Consider the following 15,029-nt stretch of genomic DNA (forward strand, 5'->3'; position numbering starts at 1 on the left):
CGTTCTACGTGACGCTGGCGGTAACAAAGGACGTTCTACGTCCGCCGCTATGGCTGAGGGTGGCGCTGGTGAACACTCTCAAGGTTCTTGTACAGACAACACAAATACCCAAGCAAGTAGCAGGGGGGACAGCGGCCGATGTAGCTCAGTTGGAAGAGAACCGGACGCGATATTCGGAGGTAGTGGGTTCGGTTCCCACCATCGGCACGTTGTTTTTTCTTCTACTTTGCGTTTAATTATCTTTCCCCTAAACAGATTACATTACTAATTTCTGTGGTTATCTAAGCAAACATTAAAAAAAAAGACATAAATGGACCATCCCCAACGCTTTCCTTGGCCTCGCCGACTGTTGGCTTCTTTCTTTCGTGTAGTATAACGAGCACCCTCATTTCCCCTTAATCGATCTGCTTGTAGCTTACGGGGGTCTCGGTTCTGGCAGTCTTGAAGCCGTAGGTAGCGTAAGAGGGTTCTAGCACAGCGTTTTCCCTCGCTCCTGATCACGTTCTACGTGACGCTGGCGGTAACAAAGGACGTTCTACGTCCGCCGCTATGGCTGAGGGTGGAGCTGGTGAACACTCTCGAGGTTCTTTTACAGACAACACAAATGCCCAAGCAAGTAGCAGGGGGGACAGCGGCCGATGTAGCTCAGTTGGAAGAGCACCGGACGCGATATTCGGAGGTCGTGGGTTCGGTTCCCACCATCGGCACGTTGTTTTTTCTTCTACTTTGTGTTTAATTATCTTTCCCCTAAACAGATTACATTACTAATTTCTGTGGTTATCTAAGCAAACATTAAAAAAGAAGACATAAACGGACCATCCCCAACGCTTTCCTTCGCCTCGCCGACTGTTGGCTTCTTTCTTTCGTGTAGTATTACGAGCACCCTCATTTCCCCTTAATAGATCTGCTTGTAGCTTACGGGGGTCTCGGTTCTGGCAGTCTTGAAGCAATAGGTAGCGTAAGAGGGTTCTAGCACAGCGTTCGCCCTCGCTCCTGATCACGTTCTACGTGACGCTGGCGGTAACAAAGGACGTTCTACGTCCGCCGCTATGGCTGAGGGTGGCGCTGGTGAACACTCTCAAGGTTCTTGTACAGACAACACAAATACCCAAGCAAGTAGCAGGGGGGACAGCGGCCGATGTAGCTCAGTTGGAAGAGCACCGAACGCGATATTCGGAGGTCGTGGGTTCGGTTCCCACCATCGGCACGTTGTTTTTTCTTCTACTTTGCGTTTAATTATCTTTCCCCTAAACAGATTACAGTACTAATTTCTGTGATTATCTAAGCAAACATTAAAAAAAGAAGACATTAATGGACCATCCCCAACGCTTTCTTTGGCCTCGCCGACTGTTGGCTTCTTTCTTTCGTGTAGTATAACGAGCACCCTCATTTTCCCTTAATTGATCTGCTTGTAGCTTACGGGGGTCTCGGTTCTGGCAGTCTTGAAGCCATAGGTAGCGTAAGAGGGTTCTAGCACAGCGTTCGCCCTCGCTCCTGATCACGTTCTACGTGACGCTGGCGGTAACAAAGGACGTTCTACGTCCGCCACTATGGCTGAGGGTGGCGCTGGTGAACACTCTCAATGTTCTTGTACAGACAACACAAATACCCAAGCAAGTAGCAGGGGGGACAGCGGCCGATGTAGCTCAGTTGGAAGAGCACCGGACGCGATATTTGGAGGTAGTGGGTTCGGTTCCCACCATCGGCACGTTGTTTTTTCTTCTACTTTGCGTTTAATTATCTTTCCCCTAAACAGATTACATTACTAATTTCTGTGGTTATCTAAGCAAACATTAAAAAAAGAAGACATAAATGGACCATCCCCAACGCTTTCCTTGGCCTCGCCGACTGTTGGCTTCTTTCTTTCGTGTAGTATAACGAGCACCCTCATTTCCCCTTAATTGATCTGCTTGTAGCTTACGGGGGTCTCGGTTCTGGCAGTCTTGAAGCCGTAGGTAGCGTAAGAGGGTTCTAGCACAGCGTTCGCCCTCGCTCCTGATCACGTTCTATGTGACGCTGGCGGTAACAAAGGATGTTCTACGTCCGCCGCTATGGCTGAGGGTGGCGCTGGTGAACACTCTCAAGGTTCTTGTACAGACAACACAAATACCCAAGCAAGTAGCAGGGGGGACAGCGGCCGATGTAGCTCAGTTGGAAGAGCACCGGACGCGATATTCGGAGGTCGTGGGTTCGGTTCCCATCATCGGCACGTTGTTTTTTCTTCTACTTTGCGTTTAATTATCTTTCCCCTAAACAGATTACATTACTAATTTCTGTGGTTATCTAAGCAAACATTAAAAAAAGAAGACATAAACGGACCATCCCCAACGCTTTCCTTGGCCTCGCCGACTGTTGGCTTCTTTCGTGTAGTATAACGAGCACCCTCATTTCCCCTTAATTGATCTGCTTGTAGCTTACGGGGGTCTCGGTTCTGGCCGTCTTGAAGCCATAGGTAGCGTAAGAGGGTTCTAGCACATCGTTCGCCCTCGCTCCTGATCACGTTCTACGTGACGCTGGCGGTAACAAAGGACGTTCTACGTCCGCCGCTATGGCTGAGGGTGGCGCTGGTGAACACTCTCAAGGTTCTTGTACAGACAACACAAATACCCAAGCAAGTAGCAGGGGGGACAGCGGCCGATGAAGCTCAGTTGGAAGAGCACCGGACGCGATATTCGGAGGTCGTGGGTTCGGTTATCACCATCGGCATGTTGTTTTTTCTTCTACTTTGCGTTTAATTATCTTTCCCCTAAACAGATTACAGTACTAATTTCTGTGGTTATCTAAGCAAACATTAAAAAAAGAAGACATAAATGGACCATCCCCAACGCTGTCCTTAGCCTCGCCGACTGTTGGCTTCTTTCTTTCGTGTAGTATAACGAGCACCCTCATTTCCCCTTAATTGATCTGCTTGTAGCTTACGGGGGTCTCGGTTCTGGCAGTCTTGAAGCCATAGGTAGCGTAAGAGGGTTCTAGCACAGCGTTCGCCCTCGCTCCTGATCACGTTCTACGTGACGCTGGCGGTAACAAAGGACGTTCTACGTCCGCCGCTATGGCTGAGGGTGGCGCTGGTGAACACTCTCAAGGTTCTTGTGCAGACAACACAAATACCCAAGCAAGTAGCAGGGGGGACAGCGGCCGATGTAGCTCAGTTGGAAGAGCACCGGACGCGATATTCGGAGGTCGTGGGTTCGGTTCCCACCATCGGCACGTTGTTTTTTCTTCTACTTTGCGTTTAATCATCTTTCCCCTAAACAGATTACCTTACTAATTTTTGTGGTTATCTAAGCAAACATTAAAAAAAGAAGACATAAATGGACCATCCCCAATGCTTTCTTTGGCCTCGCCGACTGTTGGCTTCTTTCTTTCGTGTAGTATAACGAGCACCCTCATTTCCCCTTAATTGATCTGCTTGTAGCTTACGGGGGTCTCGGTTCTGGCAGTCTTGAAGCCATAGGTAGCGTAAGAGGGTTCTAGCACAGCGTTCGCCCTCGCTCCTGATCACGTTCTACGTGACGCTGGCGGTAACAAAGGACGTTCTACGTCCGCCGCAATGGCTGAGGGTGGTGCTGGTGAACACTCTCAAGGTTCTTGTACAGATAACACAAAAGCCAAGCAAGTAGCAGGGGGGACAGCGGCCGATGTAGCTCAGTTGGAAGAGCACCGGACGCGATATTCGGAGGTCGTGGGTTCGGTTCCCACCATCGGCACGTTGTTTTTTCTTCTACTTTGCGTTTAATTATCTTTCCCCTAAACAGATTACAGTACTAATTTCTGTGATTATCTAAGCAAACATTAAAAAAAGAAGACATAAATGGACCATCCCCAACGCTTTCTTTGGCCTCGCCGACTGTTGGCTTCTTTCTTTCGTGTAGTATAACGAGCACCCTCATTTTCCCTTAATTGATCTGCTTGTAGCTTACGGGGGTCTCGGTTCTGGCAGTCTTGAAGCCATAGGTAGCGTAAGAGGGTTCTAGCACAGCGTTCGCCCTCGCTCCTGATCACGTTCTACGTGACGCTGGCGGTAACAAAGGACGTTCTACGTCCGCCGCTATGGCTGAGGGTGGCGCTGGTGAACACTCTCAAGGTTCTTGTACAGACAACACAAATACCCAAGCAAGTAGCAGGGGGGACAGCGGCCGATGTAGCTCAGTTGGAAGAGAACCGGACGCGATATTCGGAGGTAGTGGGTTCGGTTCCCACCATCGGCACGTTGTTTTTTCTTCTACTTTGCGTTTAATTATCTTTCCCCTAAACAGATTACATTACTAATTTCTGTGGTTATCTAAGCAAACATTAAAAAAAAAGACATAAATGGACCATCCCCAACGCTTTCCTTCGCCTCGCCGACTGTTGGCTTCTTTCTTTCGTGTAGTATTACGAGCACCCTCATTTCCCCTTAATAGATCTGCTTGTAGCTTACGGGGGTCTCGGTTCTGGCAGTCTTGAAGCCATAGGTAGCGTAAGAGGGTTCTAGCACAGCGTTCGCCCTCGCTCCTGATCACGTTCTACGTGACGCTGGCGGTAACAAAGGACGTTCTACGTCCGCCGCTATGGCTGAGGGTGGCGCTGGTGAACACTCTCAAGGTTCTTGTACAGACAACACAAATACCCAAGAAAATTGCAGGGGGGACAGCGGCCGATGTAGCTCAGTTGGAAGAGCACCGAACGCGATATTCGGAGGTCGTGGGTTCGGTTCACACCATCGGCACGTTGTTTTTTCTTCTACTTTGCGTTTAATTATCTTTCCCCTAAACAGATTACAGTACTAATTTCTGTGATTATCTAAGCAAACATTAAAAAAAGAAGACATTAATGGACCATCCCCAACGCTTTCTTTGGCCTCGCCGACTGTTGGCTTCTTTCTTTCGTGTAGTATAACGAGCACCCTCATTTTCCCTTAATTGATCTGCTTGTAGCTTACGGGGGTCTCGGTTCTGGCAGTCTTGAAGCCATAGGTAGCGTAAGAGGGTTCTAGCACAGCGTTCGCCCTCGCTCCTGATCACGTTCTACGTGACGCTGGCGGTAACAAAGGACGTTCTACGTCCGCCACTATGGCTGAGGGTGGCGCTGGTGAACACTCTCAAGGTTCTTGTACAGACAACACAAATACCCAAGCAAGTAGCAGGGGGGACAGCGGCCGATGTAGCTCAGTTGGAAGAGCACCGGACGCGATATTTGGAGGTAGTGGGTTCGGTTCCCACCATCGGCACGTTGTTTTTTCTTCTACTTTGCGTTTAATTATCTTTCCCCTAAACAGATTACATTACTAATTTCTGTGGTTATCTAAGCAAACATTAAAAAAAGAAGACATAAATGGACCATCCCCAACGCTTTCCTTGGCCTCGCCGACTGTTGGCTTCTTTCTTTCGTGTAGTATAACGAGCACCCTCATTTCCCCTTAATTGATCTGCTTGTAGCTTACGGGGGTCTCGGTTCTGGCAGTCTTGAAGCCGTAGGTAGCGTAAGAGGGTTCTAGCACAGCGTTCGCCCTCGCTCCTGATCACGTTCTACGTGACGCTGGCGGTAACAAAGGATGTTCTACGTCCGCCGCTATGGCTGAGGGTGGCGCTGGTGAACACTCTCAAGGTTCTTGTACAGACAACACAAATACCCAAGCAAGTAGCAGGGGGGACAGCGGCCGATGTAGCTCAGTTGGAAGAGCACCGGACGCGATATTCGGAGGTCGTGGGTTCGGTTCCCATCATCGGCACGTTGTTTTTTCTTCTACTTTGCGTTTAATTATCTTTCCCCTAAACAGATTACATTACTAATTTCTGTGGTTATCTAAGCAAACATTAAAAAAAGAAGACATAAACGGACCATCCCCAACGCTTTCCTTGGCCTCGCCGACTGTTGGCTTCTTTCTTTCGTGTAGTATAACGAGCACCCTCATTTCCCCTTAATTGATCTGCTTGTAGCTTACGGGGGACTCGGTTCTGGCCGTCTTGAAGCCATAGGTAGCGTAAGAGGGTTCTAGCACATCGTTCGCCCTCGCTCCTGATCACGTTCTACGTGACGCTGGCGGTAACAAAGGACGTTCTACGTCCGCCGCTATGGCTGAGGGTGGCGCTGGTGAACACTCTCAAGGTTCTTGTACAGACAACACAAATACCCAAGCAAGTAGCAGGGGGGACAGCGGCCGATGAAGCTCAGTTGGAAGAGCACCGGACGCGATATTCGGAGGTCGTGGGTTCGGTTCCCACCATCGGCATGTTGTTTTTTCTTCTACTTTGCGTTTAATTATCTTTCCCCTAAACAGATTACAGTACTAATTTCTGTGGTTATCTAAGCAAACATTAAAAAAAGAAGACATAAATGGACCATCCCCAACGCTTTCTTTGGCCTCGCCGACTGTTGGCTTCTTTCTTTCGTGTAGTATAACGAGCACCCTCATTTCCCCTTAATTGATCTGCTTGTAGCTTACGGGGGTCTCGTTTCTGGCAGTCTTGAAGCTATAGGTAGCGTAAGAGGGTTCTAGCACAGCGTTCGCCCTCGCTCCTGATCACGTTCTACGTCACGCTGGCGGTAACAAAGGACGTTCTACGTCCGCCGCTATGGCTGAGGGTGGCGCTGGTGAACACTCTCAAGGTTCTTGTACAGACAACACAAATACCCAAGCAAGTAGCAGGGGGGACAGCGGCCGATGTAGCTCAGTTGGAAGAGCACCGGACGCGATATTCGGAGGTCGTGGGTTCGGTTCCCACCATCGGCACGTTGTTTTTTCTTCTACTTTGCGTTTAATTATCTTTCCCCTAAACAGATTACATTACTAATTTCTGTGGTTATCTAAGCAAACATTAAAAAAAGAAGACATAAACGGACCATCCCCAACGCTTTCCTTGGCCTCGCCGACTGTTGGCTTCTTTCTTTCGTGTAGTATAACGAGCACCCTCATTTCCCCTTAATTGATCTGCTTGTAGCTTACGGGGGTCTCGGTTCTGGCAGTCTTGAAGCCATAGGTAGCGTAAGAGGGTTCTAGCACAGCGTTCGCCCTCGCTCCTGATCACGTTCTACGTGACGCTGGCGGTAACAAAGGACGTTCTACGTCCGCCGCTATGGCTGAGGGTGGCGCTGGTGAACACTCTCAAGGTTCTTGTACAGACAACACAAATACCCAAGCAAGTAGCAGGGGGGACAGCGGCCGATGTAGCTCAGTTGGAAGAGCACCGGACGCGAAATTCGGAGGTCGTGGGTTCGGTTCCCACCATCGGCACGTTGTTTTTTCTTCTACTTTGCGTTTAATTATCTTTCCCCTAAACAGATTACCTTACTAATTTTTGTGGTTATCTAAGCAAACATTAAAAAAAGAAGACATAAATGGACCATCCCCAATGCTTTCTTTGGCCTCGCCGACTGTTGGCTTCTTTCTTTCGTGTAGTATAACGAGCACCCTCATCTCCCCTTAATTGATCTGCTTGTAGCTTACGGGGGTCTCGGTTCTGGCAGTCTTGAAGCCATAGGTAGCGTAAGAGGGTTCTAGCACAGCGTTCGCCCTCGCTCCTGATCACGTTCTACGTGACGCTGGCGGTAACAAAGGACGTTCTACGTCCGCCGCTATGGCTGAGGGTGGTGCTGGTGAACACTCTCAAGGTTCTTGTACAGATAACACAAAAGCCAAGCAAGTAGCAGGGGGGACAGCGGCCGATGTAGCTCAGTAGGAAGAGCACCGGACGCGATATTCGGAGGTCGTGGGTTCGGTTCCCACCATCGGCACGTTGTTTTTTCTTCTACTTTGCGTTTAAATATTTTTCCCCTAAACATATTACATTACTAATTTCTGTGGTTATCTAAGCAAACATTAAAAAAAGAAGACATAAATGGACCATCCCCAACGCTTTCCTTGGCCTCGCCGACTGTTGGCTTCTTTCTTTCGTGTAGTATAACGAGCACCCTCATTTCCCCTTAATTGATCTGCTTGTAGCTTACGGGGCTCTCGGTTCTGGCAGTCTTGAAGCCATAGGTAGCGTAAGAGGGTTCTAGCACAGCGTTCGCCCTCGCTCCTGATCACGTTCTACGTGACGCTGGCGGTAACAAAGGACGTTCTACGTCCGCCGCTATGGCTGAGGGTGGCGCTGGTGAACACTCTCAAGGTTCTTGTGCAGACAACACAAATACCCAAGCAAGTAGCAGGGGGGACAGCGGCCGATGTAGCTCAGTTGGAAGAGCACCGGACGCGATATTCGGAGGTCGTGGGTTCGGTTCCCCCCATCGGCACGTTGTTTTTTCTTCTACTTTGCGTTTAATCATCTTTCCCCTAAACAGATTACCTTACTAATTTTTGTGGTTATCTAAGCAAACATTAAAAAAAGAAGACATAAATGGACCATCCCCAATGCTTTCTTTGGCCTCGCCGACTGTTGGCTTCTTTCTTTCGTGTAGTATAACGAGCACCCTCATTTCCCCTTAATTGATCTGCTTGTAGCTTACGGGGGTCTCGGTTCTGGCAGTCTTGAAGCCGTAGGTAGCGTAAGAGGGTTCTAGCACAGCGTTCGCCCTCGCTCCTGATCACGTTCTACGTGACGCTGGCGGTAACAAAGGATGTTCTACGTCCGCCGCTATGGCTGAGGGTGGCGCTGGTGAACACTCTCAAGGTTCTTGTACAGACAACACAAATACCCAAGCAAGTAGCAGGGGGGACAGCGGCCGATGTAGCTCAGTTGGAAGAGCACCGGACGCGATATTCGGTGGTCGTGGGTTCGGTTCCCATCATCGGCACGTTGTTTTTTCTTCTACTTTGCGTTTAATTATCTTTCCCCTAAACAGATTACATTACTAATTTCTGTGGTTATCTAAGCAAACATTAAAAAAAGAAGACATAAACGGACCATCCCCAACGCTTTCCTTGGCCTCGCCGACTGTTGGCTTCTTTCTTTCGTGTAGTATAACGAGCACCCTCATTTCCCCTTAATTGATCTGCTTGTAGCTTACGGGGGTCTCGGTTCTGGCCGTCTTGAAGCCATAGGTAGCGTAAGAGGGTTCTAGCACATCGTTCGCCCTCGCTCCTGATCACGTTCTACGTGACGCTGGCGGTAACAAAGGACGTTCTACGTCCGCCGCTATGGCTGAGGGTGGCGCTGGTGAACACTCTCAAGGTTCTTGTACAGACAACACAAATACCCAAGCAAGTAGCAGGGGGGACAGCGGCCGATGAAGCTCAGTTGGAAGAGCACCGGACGCGATATTCGGAGGTCGTGGGTTCGGTTCCCACCATCGGCATGTTGTTTTTTCTTCTACTTTGCGTTTAATTATCTTTCCCCTAAACAGATTACAGTACTAATTTCTGTGGTTATCTAAGCAAACATTAAAAAAAGAAGACATAAATGGACCATCCCCAACGCTTTCTTTGGCCTCGCCGACTGTTGGCTTCTTTCTTTCGTGTAGTATAACGAGCACCCTCATTTCCCCTTAATTGATCTGCTTGTAGCTTACGGGGGTCTCGTTTCTGGCAGTCTTGAAGCCATAGGTAGCGTAAGAGGGTTCTAGCACAGCGTTCGCCCTCGCTCCTGATCACGTTCTACGTGACGCTGGCGGTAACAAAGGACGTTCTACGTCCGCCGCTATGGCTGAGGGTGGCGCTGGTGAACACTCTCAAGGTTCTTGTACAGACAACACAAATACCCAAGCAAGTAGCAGGGGGGACAGCGGCCGATGTAGCTCAGTTGGAAGAGCACCGGACGCGATATTCGCAGGTCGTGGGTTCGGTTCCCACCATCGGCACGTTGTTTTTTCTTCTACTTTGCGTTTAATTATCTTTCCCCTAAACAGATTACATTACTAATTTCTGTGGTTATCTAAGCAAACATTAAAAAAAGAAGACATAAACGGACCATCCCCAACGCTTTCCTTGGCCTCGCCGACTGTTGGCTTCTTTCTTTCGTGTAGTATAACGAGCACCCTCATTTCCCCTTAATTGATCTGCTTGTAGCTTACGGGGGTCTCGGTTCTGGCAGTCTTGAAGCCATAGGTAGCGTAAGAGGGTTCTAGCACAGCGTTCGCCCTCGCTCCTGATCACGTTCTACGTGACGCTGGCGGTAACAAAGGACGTTCTACGTCCGCCGCTATGGCTGAGGGTGGCGCTGGTGAACACTCTCAAGGTTCTTGTACAGACAACACAAATACCCAAGCAAGTAGCAGGGGGGACAGCGGCCGATGTAGCTCAGTTGGAAGAGCACCGGACGCGATATTCGGAGGTCGTGGGTTCGGTTCCCATCATCGGCACGTTGTTTTTTCTTCTACTTTGCGTTTAATTATCTTTCCCCTAAACAGATTACATTACTAATTTCTGTGGTTATCTAAGCAAACATTAAAAAAAAAGACATAAATGGACCATCCCCAACGCTTTCCTTCGCCTCGCCGACTGTTGGCTTCTTTCTTTCGTGTAGTATTACGAGCACCCTCATTTCCCCTTAATAGATCTGCTTGTAGCTTACGGGGGTCTCGGTTCTGGCAGTCTTGAAGCCATAGGTAGCGTAAGAGGGTTCTAGCACAGCGTTCGCCCTCGCTCCTGATCACGTTCTACGTGACGCTGGCGGTAACAAAGGACGTTCTACGTCCGCCGCTATGGCTGAGGGTGGCGCTGGTGAACACTCTCAAGGTTCTTGTACAGACAACACAAATACCCAAGAAAATTGCAGGGGGGACAGCGGCCGATGTAGCTCAGTTGGAAGAGCACCGAACGCGATATTCGGAGGTCGTGGGTTCGGTTCACACCATCGGCACGTTGTTTTTTCTTCTACTTTGCGTTTAATTATCTTTCCCCTAAACAGATTACAGTACTAATTTCTGTGATTATCTAAGCAAACATTAAAAAAAGAAGACATTAATGGACCATCCCCAACGCTTTCTTTGGCCTCGCCGACTGTTGGCTTCTTTCTTTCGTGTAGTATAACGAGCACCCTCATTTTCCCTTAATTGATCTGCTTGTAGCTTACGGGGGTCTCGGTTCTGGCAGTCTTGAAGCCATAGGTAGCGTAAGAGGGTTCTAGCACAGCGTTCGCCCTCGCTCCTGATCACGTTCTACGTGACGCTGGCGGTAACAAAGGACGTTCTACGTCCGCCACTATGGCTGAGGGTGGCGCTGGTGAACACTCTCAAGGTTCTTGTACAGACAACACAAATACCCAAGCAAGTAGCAGGGGGGACAGCGGCCGATGTAGCTCAGTTGGAAGAGCACCGGACGCGATATTTGGAGGTAGTGGGTTCGGTTCCCACCATCGGCACGTTGTTTTTTCTTCTACTTTGCGTTTAATTATCTTTCCCCTAAACAGATTACATTACTAATTTCTGTGGTTATCTAAGCAAACATTAAAAAAAGAAGACATAAACGGACCATCCCCAACGCTTTCCTTGGCCTCGCCGACTGTTGGCTTCTTTCTTTCGTGTAGTATAACGAGCACCCTCATTTCCCCTTAATTGATCTGCTTGTAGCTTACGGGGGACTCGGTTCTGGCCGTCTTGAAGCCATAGGTAGCGTAAGAGGGTTCTAGCACATCGTTCGCCCTCGCTCCTGATCACGTTCTACGTGACGCTGGCGGTAACAAAGGACGTTCTACGTCCGCCGCTATGGCTGAGGGTGGCGCTGGTGAACACTCTCAAGGTTCTTGTACAGACAACACAAATACCCAAGCAAGTAGCAGGGGGGACAGCGGCCGATGAAGCTCAGTTGGAAGAGCACCGGACGCGATATTCGGAGGTCGTGGGTTCGGTTCCCACCATCGGCATGTTGTTTTTTCTTCTACTTTGCGTTTAATTATCTTTCCCCTAAACAGATTACAGTACTAATTTCTGTGGTTATCTAAGCAAACATTAAAAAAAGAAGACATAAATGGACCATCCCCAACGCTTTCTTTGGCCTCGCCGACTGTTGGCTTCTTTCTTTCGTGTAGTATAACGAGCACCCTCATTTCCCCTTAATTGATCTGCTTGTAGCTTACGGGGGTCTCGTTTCTGGCAGTCTTGAAGCTATAGGTAGCGTAAGAGGGTTCTAGCACAGCGTTCGCCCTCGCTCCTGATCACGTTCTACGTCACGCTGGCGGTAACAAAGGACGTTCTACGTCCGCCGCTATGGCTGAGGGTGGCGCTGGTGAACACTCTCAAGGTTCTTGTACAGACAACACAAATACCCAAGCAAGTAGCAGGGGGGACAGCGGCCGATGTAGCTCAGTTGGAAGAGCACCGGACGCGATATTCGGAGGTCGTGGGTTCGGCTCCCACCATCGGCACGTTGTTTTTTCTTCTACTTTGCGTTTAATTATCTTTCCCCTAAACAGATTACATTACTAATTTCTGTGGTTATCTAAGCAAACATTAAAAAAAGAAGACATAAACGGACCATCCCCAACGCTTTCCTTGGCCTCGCCGACTGTTGGCTTCTTTCTTTCGTGTAGTATAACGAGCACCCTCATTTCCCCTTAATTGATCTGCTTGTAGCTTACGGGGGTCTCGGTTCTGGCAGTCTTGAAGCCATAGGTAGCGTAAGAGGGTTCTAGCACAGCGTTCGCCCTCGCTCCTGATCACGTTCTACGTGACGCTGGCGGTAACAAAGGACGTTCTACGTCCGCCGCTATGGCTGAGGGTGGCGCTGGTGAACACTCTCAAGGTTCTTGTACAGACAACACAAATACCCAAGCAAGTAGCAGGGGGGACAGCGGCCGATGTAGCTCAGTTGGAAGAGCACCGGACGCGAAATTCGGAGGTCGTGGGTTCGGTTCCCACCATCGGCACGTTGTTTTTTCTTCTACTTTGCGTTTAATTATCTTTCCCCTAAACAGATTACCTTACTAATTTTTGTGGTTATCTAAGCAAACATTAAAAAAAGAAGACATAAATGGACCATCCCCAATGCTTTCTTTGGCCTCGCCGACTGTTGGCTTCTTTCTTTCGTGTAGTATAACGAGCACCCTCATCTCCCCTTAATTGATCTGCTTGTAGCTTACGGGGGTCTCGGTTCTGGCAGTCTTGAAGCCATAGGTAGCGTAAGAGGGTTCTAGCACAGCGTTCGCCCTCGCTCCTGATCACGTTCTACGTGACGCTGGCGGTAACAAAGGACGTTCTACGTCCGCCGCTATGGCTGAGGGTGGTGCTGGTGAACACTCTCAAGGTTCTTGTACAGATAACACAAAAGCCAAGCAAGTAGCAGGGGGGACAGCGGCCGATGTAGCTCAGTAGGAAGAGCACCGGACGCGATATTCGGAGGTCGTGGGTTCGGTTCCCACCATCGGCACGTTGTTTTTTCTTCTACTTTGCGTTTAAATATTTTTCCCCTAAACATATTACATTACTAATTTCTGTGGTTATCTAAGCAAACATTAAAAAAAGAAGACATAAATGGACCATCCCCAACGCTTTCCTTGGCCTCGCCGACTGTTGGCTTCTTTCTTTCGTGTAGTATAACGAGCACCCTCATTTCCCCTTAATTGATCTGCTTGTAGCTTACGGGGCTCTCGGTTCTGGCAGTCTTGAAGCCATAGGTAGCGTAAGAGGGTTCTAGCACAGCGTTCGCCCTCGCTCCTGATCACGTTCTACGTGACGCTGGCGGTAACAAAGGACGTTCTACGTCCGCCGCTATGGCTGAGGGTGGCGCTGGTGAACACTCTCAAGGTTCTTGTGCAGACAACACAAATACCCAAGCAAGTAGCAGGGGGGACAGCGGCCGATGTAGCTCAGTTGGAAGAGCACCGGACGCGATATTCGGAGGTCGTGGGTTCGGTTCCCCCCATCGGCACGTTGTTTTTTCTTCTACTTTGCGTTTAATCATCTTTCCCCTAAACAGATTACCTTACTAATTTTTGTGGTTATCTAAGCAAACATTAAAAAAAGAAGACATAAATGGACCATCCCCAATGCTTTCTTTGGCCTCGCCGACTGTTGGCTTCTTTCTTTCGTGTAGTATAACGAGCACCCTCATTTCCCCTTAATTGATCTGCTTGTAGCTTACGGGGGTCTCGGTTCTGGCAGTCTTGAAGCCGTAGGTAGCGTAAGAGGGTTCTAGCACAGCGTTCGCCCTCGCTCCTGATCACGTTCTACGTGACGCTGGCGGTAACAAAGGATGTTCTACGTCCGCCGCTATGGCTGAGGGTGGCGCTGGTGAACACTCTCAAGGTTCTTGTACAGACAACACAAATACCCAAGCAAGTAGCAGGGGGGACAGCGGCCGATGTAGCTCAGTTGGAAGAGCACCGGACGCGATATTCGGTGGTCGTGGGTTCGGTTCCCATCATCGGCACGTTGTTTTTTCTTCTACTTTGCGTTTAATTATCTTTCCCCTAAACAGATTACATTACTAATTTCTGTGGTTATCTAAGCAAACATTAAAAAAAGAAGACATAAACGGACCATCCCCAACGCTTTCCTTGGCCTCGCCGACTGTTGGCTTCTTTCTTTCGTGTAGTATAACGAGCACCCTCATTTCCCCTTAATTGATCTGCTTGTAGCTTACGGGGGTCTCGGTTCTGGCCGTCTTGAAGCCATAGGTAGCGTAAGAGGGTTCTAGCACATCGTTCGCCCTCGCTCCTGATCACGTTCTACGTGACGCTGGCGGTAACAAAGGACGTTCTACGTCCGCCGCTATGGCTGAGGGTGGCGCTGGTGAACACTCTCAAGGTTCTTGTACAGACAACACAAATACCCAAGCAAGTAGCAGGGGGGACAGCGGCCGATGAAGCTCAGTTGGAAGAGCACCGGACGCGATATTCGGAGGTCGTGGGTTCGGTTCCCACCATCGGCATGTTGTTTTTTCTTCTACTTTGCGTTTAATTATCTTTCCCCTAAACAGATTACAGTACTAATTTCTGTGGTTATCTAAGCAAACATTAAAAAAAGAAGACATAAATGGACCATCCCCAACGCTTTCTTTGGCCTCGCCGACTGTTGGCTTCTTTCTTTCGTGTAGTATAACGAGCACCCTCATTTCCCCTTAATTGATCTGCTTGTAGCTTACGGGGGTCTCGTTTCTGGCAGTCTTGAAGCCATAGGTAGCGTAAGAGGGTTCTAGCACAGCGTTCGCCCTCGCTCCTGATCACGTTCTACGT

At 49.2% G+C, this 15,029-nt stretch overlaps 2 non-coding genes across 2 annotated transcripts; both read left to right on the forward strand.

Annotated features, from left to right (window-relative positions):
* The first annotated feature begins 7,140 nt into the window (after window positions 1-7,140).
* Window positions 7,141-7,213, forward strand: TRNAS-CGA (transfer RNA serine (anticodon CGA)). Its single transcript has one exon. It is a non-coding gene; the product is annotated as a tRNA-Ser (tRNA).
* A 5,436-nt stretch (window positions 7,214-12,649) lies between these two features.
* Window positions 12,650-12,722, forward strand: TRNAS-CGA (transfer RNA serine (anticodon CGA)). The gene has a single exon. It is a non-coding gene; the product is annotated as a tRNA-Ser (tRNA).
* The last annotated feature ends 2,307 nt before the right edge of the window (window positions 12,723-15,029 follow it).

The sequence above is a fragment of the Amblyomma maculatum genome, unplaced genomic scaffold, assembly GCF_055883805.1.
Source record: "Amblyomma maculatum isolate TAMU_Amacu unplaced genomic scaffold, ASM5588380v1 scaffold_119, whole genome shotgun sequence".
NCBI lineage: Eukaryota > Metazoa > Arthropoda > Arachnida > Ixodida > Ixodidae > Amblyomma > Amblyomma maculatum.